An 8,608-nucleotide genomic window follows, 5' to 3' on the forward strand; every position below is an offset into this window, starting at 1 on the left:
GTTGAGTCAGGTCTGGTTCATCGGGGATGAATTGGAATGTTGTGTGAACATGTCCTACTGTTGAGAGCTAAGTGTGTGAACATGATTTGGTAAAGGTAGCGGTAAGAGGCCATGTAGGAGTACATGGTGGGTTGTCTCATTGAAACCGTCCTCAGGAACTGAGTTCTGTGTTTGTGATCCATGAACAGTTACTACCACACATTGGGTTCTGGTAACTCGGCCCCTCTCGACTTATTAACCAACATGATCTCTGTCCAGGAGTTGCAACTAGTTTATGGTGTTTGTAGGTAGTGTTAGTAGTCTACCAAGTGGCACCCCGTACAGGTGGGCTTGGGACAGACTAGGCACAGTGGCACGGTGTACCAAGTGGCACCCGGATGGTGGGCTTGGGAACCCTGCTCACATCGTTTGGGGCCGTGAGCGACACCCCGGTCGGATCTCCTTGCAGATGGAACCCGAATAGGCGATAAACCTGGACGAGAGACTTGTGTGGTTAGTCAGGTCGTGGCCGACTCCCTCGCCAGGCTTCCGCTTGAAGGTTGCCGAGATACACGAGGTGTACATGGCGGTAAGTGGCGAGAGCGTGTGTGAATAATTACACCCCTACAGGGTTAATATGATCTATTCGAATAGCCATGTCCGTGGAAAAGGACTTCTGGGTTGCCTATACAGTTCATAGATAAGTGAATGTGGATACTCTAAAATACGCAAGATAAGCGTGAGTGCTATGGATGGCGTTCTCGTAGGGAGACGGGAGCGGATCCATAGTGGTGTATTGATATGGTGAATATGTGGACTCGTGTGCACCACCTCAAAAGAGTTACTTGCAATCGTAGTTCAAGATAGCCACCGAGTCAAAGCTGGCTTGCTGCAGTTAAACCCCACCATCCCCTTTGTTGATAATGATGCATGTGTAGTTAGTTCTGATGTAAGTCTTGCTGGGTACATTTGTACTAATGTTTGCCTATTTTACGTTTTTGCAGAGAGACTTCAGTCTCACTAGTAGTACCGTGTGGAATTCGATGTTTAGCCTGTTACCTCAGCTACGATCTTGTGCCCTCGGCAGGATCTGGTAGATAGTCAGGCTTTCCTGCCTTTTTCATTTATAGTTGTCTATACCCAGACATGTTGAGCTTCCGCTTGTGCTTTGACTTGTATGCTCTGAGTGTTGGGTCATGAGACCCATGTTTGTAATATCTCGCTCCTCAGAGCCTATTGAATAAAATACTTGAGTTGTAGAGTCATGTTGTGATGCCATGTTGTATTTGCACATATCGAGCATATTGTGTGTATGTTATTGAAATGCTTGGTATGTGTGGGATCTGACTATCTAGTTGTTTATCCTTGGTAGCCTCTCTTACCGGGAAATGTCTCCTAGTGCTTCCACTGAGCCTTGGTAGCTTGCTACTGCTCCGGAACACTTAGGCTGGCCAGCATGTGTCCTTCTTCGTTCCAGTGTCTGTCCCTTTGGGGAAATGTCACGCGGTGTCTACTGGAGTCCTATTAGCCTGCTACAGCCCAGCTTACCGAAGTCCTGCTAGCCCAGTTGCTATAGCCCGGATTCACTCGCTAATGACCGACATGTTCGTTGCTGGGTCATGTATGCCTGTCCCTGTAAGTTAGTGCCACTTTGGGTTCACGACTAGCCATGTCAGCCTGGGCTCCTTGTCATATGGATGCTAGCGACACTATCATATACGTGTGCCAAAAGGCGCAAACGGTCCCGAGCCTGGTAAGGCGACACCCGTGGGAATACCGTGCGTGAGGCCGCAAAGTGATATGAGGTGTTACATGCTAGATCGGTGTGGCATTGAGTCGGGGTCCTGACAGCTTTGGTATCAGAGCTTGACTGCCTGTAGGATTACCAAGCCAAACTGGTCGAAGTTGAGTCTAGAAATTCTTTAGTTATGTAAGGGAATTGATTGTGGGATGGAACGTAATGCTCTTTTTACTCCTTAAACCCTATGTCCTTTTGATCTGAGTCATCCTCTTCTTTTCTACGGGGATTAAGAACTAGGCTTCTCATCTTTCTATCAGGGTCACGTGCTACTAATCTGTAGATTTATAGAATTGTTGGACTTAAGCCTCGGTTTAGTTCCTACTACTTCCGTATGTTAACGGTTGATCTCGAAACCTTGATATTGTGCTTCTGAGTGGCTATGCCACCATCTTTGTAGCATATCACCAATCTTTTTGAGCATTTACAGCCGTTATCCTGTCCGAGTCATCCCAGGTTTCTAAATAGTCTGATGCATTTGCAAAATCCTTTCCCTCTGGTTTCGATGTTCTTTTAGGCCAGGTTAAGCACACTAATTGCTGAGTTGAGGTACTCTATTACCTCGACATATATGCTGGAGTTATTATTATGACCCTAGGTGTCTTACAAAACCATCTAGTAATCTAGCCATATTTTGTGTTCTTAGTGTGATGATTCTGGCCATCATTCTCGAAAGCATCCCGTGATGCCATTTAGTTGGTAGGTATTCTATTCCTGGGTTTTGAACCCGAGATTCACCCTACTTATTTCATGTTGATAGTGTTTGCTAGTTTCTTTAGGATATTAGTAACCTTTGCGATAGTCCTCGAGGTCCGTGGTATCTCCTTCTTCCAAATACCATGAACTGCTTATGGCGGAAGTTCTTTGAACCAAAAGATCGCAACCAGAGTGCTCTTGATGAGTCCTCCATTCATAGTTGTGAATCTACCAGTCCTTCCTCTTCAGCATGGGTCATCCAGAAGAAATATGTAGAACTTGTTCGACATACTAATCCATGCATCCACAACTCAGAAAAATATATGTTCCTTTGAGTTGTCCCTCTTTAGTTGTTTTCTGGCCCTCGTCTATCAATTGACAGTCAGGAGTGGTTGTGCATTCGTGTTCATCGATGCCTTTTACTCCGGTGGTCCGTCAAGCCATTCCATTCCGGAATGACTAGGAGAAACAAACTCCAGTACCTCATCCATATCCAGGATTGGGTCAAAGCAGTTGTATTCCGCAGATCAAAATGCTAATCTAGCTCTTGTTCTGTTCTACCTTGGAGTATTACCATCTTTATAGGAAGAATGTCATGGGAATTGCCCACCAGCCTATGAACTCTTGATACAGTGATACTTCTCGCCCTCATTATTCATTTCTCGGTCCCCGTGTTGTTGCAACCGGAATACCGACAAGTGAATCGTGATGTGTGAAATCTATACTCCTAGCAACTCCGTTGATTGGTAGTAAAAGGACAATAACCTCATTCTGAATCATCACCCTAAGCATGATCATGCTACCTAGTCCTTATTTCCGGTGCACTCTCTGATCAATTAGTTAGGATAGTGCCAATCCTTGCTTATTGGATCATATCGTCTTGCCCTGAAAAGCAAGATTGTTCTCGAGCTTAGTAACATACCGGTGGTTCGTGATTTTCCGAATATCTTCTCGGAAGTATTACCAGGTTGTCTCCTGACCGCTATATTGAGCTTGTGGTCAAGTTGGTTTCTTGTAAACCACCCCTTCTCCAAGAGTCTGTGTTGGATACCCCTGAGCTAGTTGGTTAAGCTAAACAACAACTTGGAGAGTTGGAAGATAAAAGCTTTGCCAAGTTTAGTTCATTCCAAAGGGATATCTTTACATTTGTGTGTGTTGAAGAAAGATGATATATCGTCGATTGATCCTTGTGGTCAGTTGTGTCACATCCCTGGTTCTGGCCTGCTCTGGGTTAGCTAGTCTTGTGTTGCATCATGTTTAAATTTCTATTAAATTTGAAATGGGGATTGCTCAAACCCTAGCACCAGATCAAATCAACTAGGTTCAAATAAAAGTGTTCTCAATGAACCCAAAATGCCCTTCAGAAAAGTTCATCATTTTTGGATTAGTCTAGAACCTCTCCCAAAAATGGTGCACATTTTTCGAGGCCATTATGGATTTTTTGAATTAAATCATATGGTATTTGCATTTGGGCATTTAATTGCTAAATAATATTTCAAATGCTCAAATAATCACAAACTGAAATGTTTGCTGTTGGAAATATTCCAAACAGTGACATTGAGCAGTTCATGATTTTTGGAAATGCCCTGGCATTTTTAATAAAGCCAAACACAAGTACAGAAAATAGAAAAACAGAAAAATTAAAAAAGAGCAGAAGACCTACCTGGCGCTTACCTGTCTAGCCCGGCCGGCCTAGCTGGCAGCCCAGCCCACCAGCGCCACCGTCCTCAAGCTCCTGCTAGGAGGACGCACGCGTGTGGTCGCCGCGCGCAGGCACGCGCCCTGGCCACCTCCTCTCTGCCTGCTTGCCCGGACACCTCTGGGAGATGCCACGCGCCAGCCCCGACTCTCTCTTGCTTTCTCTTGTCCACATCCCCTCCCCTGGCTCTCTTCCTCGCACGCACCGAACACAGCCGCCGCTGCCGCTCGCCGTTGCTGCGCCCACTGCCATCCCCTCGCCCCCTCAACGCATCCAGAAGCTTCGCTGCAACGCCCGACGTCTCCAAGCTGACGCGCTCGAGCCCGTACGTGCTGCATCGCCGACATCGGCTTCGTCTTCTTCCTCGAGCTCCGATGAACTCCATCGCCGCTCCGTCGTCTGCAGGCCTTCCGCGAGCCCCTCAAGCCTCCCGTCCGAAGCGTTGTGAGCTCCTACGTCTAACCCCCCTCTTCTCGAGCTCGATTATGCCCTGTAGCCGTCGCTTCGCCGGAGACCAAACCGCGCCGCCGCCCGATCTTCTCGCCGCCATGGCCACAGTTGTCGTAGCTCCCAACCGAGCACACCCACGTGCTCACCGAGCCGCGTAGGTACCGCAGGAGCTAAGCACGCCACTCCACGGCCACCGCAGCCCCGTTCCCAAGTGCGCCCGAACTCCGGCCACCGCCGAGATCGACGCCGCACTCAACTCCGGCCACCCCCGCACCCACCGCCTGCACCACTCGACACGCGAGTCCACCAGCGTCACGTAGATGCCCTTCGCCGGCCGTTTGGTCACCGGAGACGCAAACCCGAGGCTCGCCGCCGCGGCTGGCCTCGTCGGCGTCAAGTCGCCGGTGGGGTTGACCCCGTTGACAGTTGACTGTGTGGGGCCAGTTTGACCCCCCAGGGTCACTGACGTGCGGGCCAATCTCTGTTAACCTTTAGTTAGATTTAGATTAGTGTTAATTAACCCTGACAGTTAGTTTGAATTTGAACTTAGGGTTCAAACCAACTCCATTTAACTTGCTGCTAGTTGCATTAGCTCAACTCACATCATATTGCCATGTCACATTCATGCATCATATTGTCTCATTGCATTGATTGTGTTCTTTCTTGTTTGCCAGTAATTGTCCCCTCTCGATAGACGTGTACCGGCGACGTGATCGATGACACCGATGAAGAACTATACTATCTTCAGAAGTGCCAGGCAAGCAAAACCCCCTTGTTCATTCCGATACAATCCCACTCTCTCGCTCCTGCTCTCCTTTACTGCATTAGGACAACAACGAATCATCTGTTGCTTGCTGCGGTAGTTGAACCCCTTTATCCTCTGCATGACCTGTCATTGCCACAGTAAATAGATGAAACCCACTAGCATGAGTAGGAGTTATTTGAGCCCTGATGTGCCTACTCATTCATGCTTGTTTGTCGTCCCTGCTATTGCTTAGAGTTGTGTCAGGTTGGATTCATCAGGGATGAATCAGAGGTGTGTGAACATGTCCTACTGTTGAGAGCTAAGTGTGTGAACACGATTTGGTAAAGTTAGTTCTGATGTAAGTCTTGCTGGGTACCTTTGTACTCACATTTGCTTATTTTATGTTTTGCAGAGAGACGTCAGTCTCACTAGTAGTTCCGTGTGGACTTCGACGTTTAGCTTGATACCTCAACTACGATCTTGTGCCCTCGGCAGGATCTGGTAGATAGTCAGGCTTCTCGGCCTTTTTCATTTGTAGATGTCTGTACTCAGACACGTTAAGCTTCCACATGTGCTTTGATTTGTATGCTTTGAATGTTGGGTCATGAGACCCATGTTTGTAATATCTCGCTCCTTGGAGCCTATTGAATAAATATTTTGAGTCGTAGAGTCTTGTTGTGATGCCATGTTGTATTTGCACATATTGAGCATATTGTGTGTATGATTGAAATGCTTGGTATGTGTGGGATCCGACAACCTAGTTGTTTATCCTTGGTAGCCTCTCTTATGGGGAAATGTAGTCTTGTGCTTCCATGAGCCATAGTAGTCCGCTACAGCCCGGTTCACCGGAGTCCTGCTAGCCCAGCACTACTGCTCAGGACACTTGACTGGCCGGCATGTGATTCACTTCGTTCCTGTGTCTGTCCCTTCGGGGAAATGTCACGCGGTGACATCCGGAGTCCTGCCTAGCCTGCTACAGCCCGGGTTCCCGGAGTCCTGTTAGCCCAGTGCTACAGCCGGATTCACACGCTGTTGACCGACATGCTCGATGTGATTCATGTATGCCTGTCCCCATGGGTTAGTGCCACTTTGGGTTCACGACTAGCCATGTCGGCCCGGGTTCTCTGTCATATGGATGCTAGCGACACTATCATATACGTGAGCCAAAAGGCGCAAACGGTCCCGGGCCATGGTAAGGCGACACCCGTGGGAATACCGTGCGTGAGGCCGCAAAGTGATATGAAGTGTTACCGGCTAGATCGATGTGACTTGGAATCGGGGTCCTGACAGCTTTGGTATCAGAGCTTGATTGCCTGTAGGATTACCAAGCCAAACTGGTCGAAGTTGAGTCTAAAAATGCTTTAGTTATATGTAGGTGAATTGATATTGGGATGGAACGTAAGGCTCTTTTTACTCCTTTACCTTATGGCCTTCTGATCTGAGTCATCATATCTTTCCTACGGGGTTAAGAACTAGGCCTTCTCTTCTTTCTACCAGCCCACCAGCGCCACCGTCCTCAAGCTCCTGCCAGGAGGATGCGTGCGTGTGGTCGCCGCGCGCAGGCACGCGCCCTGGCCACCTCCTCTCTGCCTGCTTGCCCGGACACCTATGGGAGATGCCACGCGCCAGCCCCGACTCTCTCTCGCTTTCTCTCGTCCCCATCCCCTCCCCTGGCTCTCTTCCTCGCACGCACCGAACACAGCCGCCGCCGCCGCTCGCCGTTGCTGCGCCCACTGCCATCCCCTCGCCCCCTCGACGCATCCAGAAGCTTCGCTGCAACGCCCGACATCTCCAAGCTGACGCGCTCGAGCCCGTACGCGCTGCATCACCGGCATCGGCTTCATCTTCTTCCTCAAGCTCCGACGAACTCCATCGCCGCTCCGCCGTCTGTAGGCCTTCCTCGAGCCCCTCGAGCCTCCCGTTCGAAGCGCTGTGAGCTCCTGCGTCTAACCCCCCTCTTCCCGAGCTCGATTATGCCCCGTAGCCGTCGCTTCGCCGGAGACCGAACCGCGCCGCCGCCCGAGCTTCTCGCCGTCATGGCCACAGTTGTCGTAGCTCCCAACCGAGCACACCCACGTGCTCACCGCGCCACGTAGGTACCACAGGAGCTAAGCACGCCACTCCACGGCCACCGCAGCCCCGTTCCCGAGTGCGCCCGAACTCCGGCCACCGCCGAGATCGACGCCGCACTCAACTCCGGCCACCCCCGCACCCACCGCCTGCACCACTCGACGCGCGAGTCCACCAGCATCACGTAGATGCCCTCCGCCGGCCGTTTGGTCGCTGGAGACGCAAACCCGAGGCTCGCCGCCGCGGCTGGCCTCGCCGGCGTCAAGTCGCCGGTGGGGTTGACCCCGTTGACAGTTGACTGTGTGGGGCCAGTTTGACCCCCCAGGGTCACTGACGTGCGGGCCCGTCTCTGTTAACCTTTAGTTAGATTTAGATTATTGTTAATTAACCATGACAGTTAGTTTGAATTTGAACTTAGGGTTCAAACCAACTCCATTTAACTTGCTGCTAGTTGCATTAGCTCAAATCACATCATATTGCCATGTCACATTCATGCATCATATTGTCGCATTGCATTGATTGTGTTCTTTCTTGTTTGCCGGTAATTGTCCCCTCTCGATAGACGTGTACCGGCGACGTGATCGATGACACCGATGAAGAACTATACTATCTTTAGAAGTATCAGGCAAGCAAAACCCCCTTGTTCATTCCGATACAATCCCACTCTCTCGCTCCTGCTCTCCTTTACTGCATTAGGACAACAATGAATCATCTGTTGCTTGCTGCGGTAGTTGAAACCCTTTATCCTCTGCATGACCTGTCATTGCCACAGTAAATAGATGAAACCCACTAGCATGAGTAGGAGTTGTTTGAGCCCTGATGTGCCTACTCATTCATGCTTGTTTGTCGTGCCTGCTATTGCTTAGAGTTGTGTCAGGTTGGATTCATCGGGGATGAATCAGAGGTGTGTGAACATGTCCTACTGTTGAGAGCTAAGTGTGTGAACACGATTTGGTAAAGGTAGCAGTGAGAGGCCATGTAGGAGTACATGGTGGGTTGTCTCATTGCAGCCGTCCTCAGGAACTGAGTTCTGTGTTTGTGATCCATGAACAGTTACTACCACACATTGGGTTCCGGTAACTCGACCCCTCTCGGCTTATTAACCAACTCGATCTCTGTCCAGGAGTTGCAACTAGTTTCTGGTGTTTGTAGGTTGTGTTAGTAGTCTGCC

This window comes from Triticum dicoccoides, chromosome 2B, assembly GCF_002162155.2.
Source record: "Triticum dicoccoides isolate Atlit2015 ecotype Zavitan chromosome 2B, WEW_v2.0, whole genome shotgun sequence".
NCBI classification, from domain to species: domain Eukaryota; kingdom Viridiplantae; phylum Streptophyta; class Magnoliopsida; order Poales; family Poaceae; genus Triticum; species Triticum dicoccoides.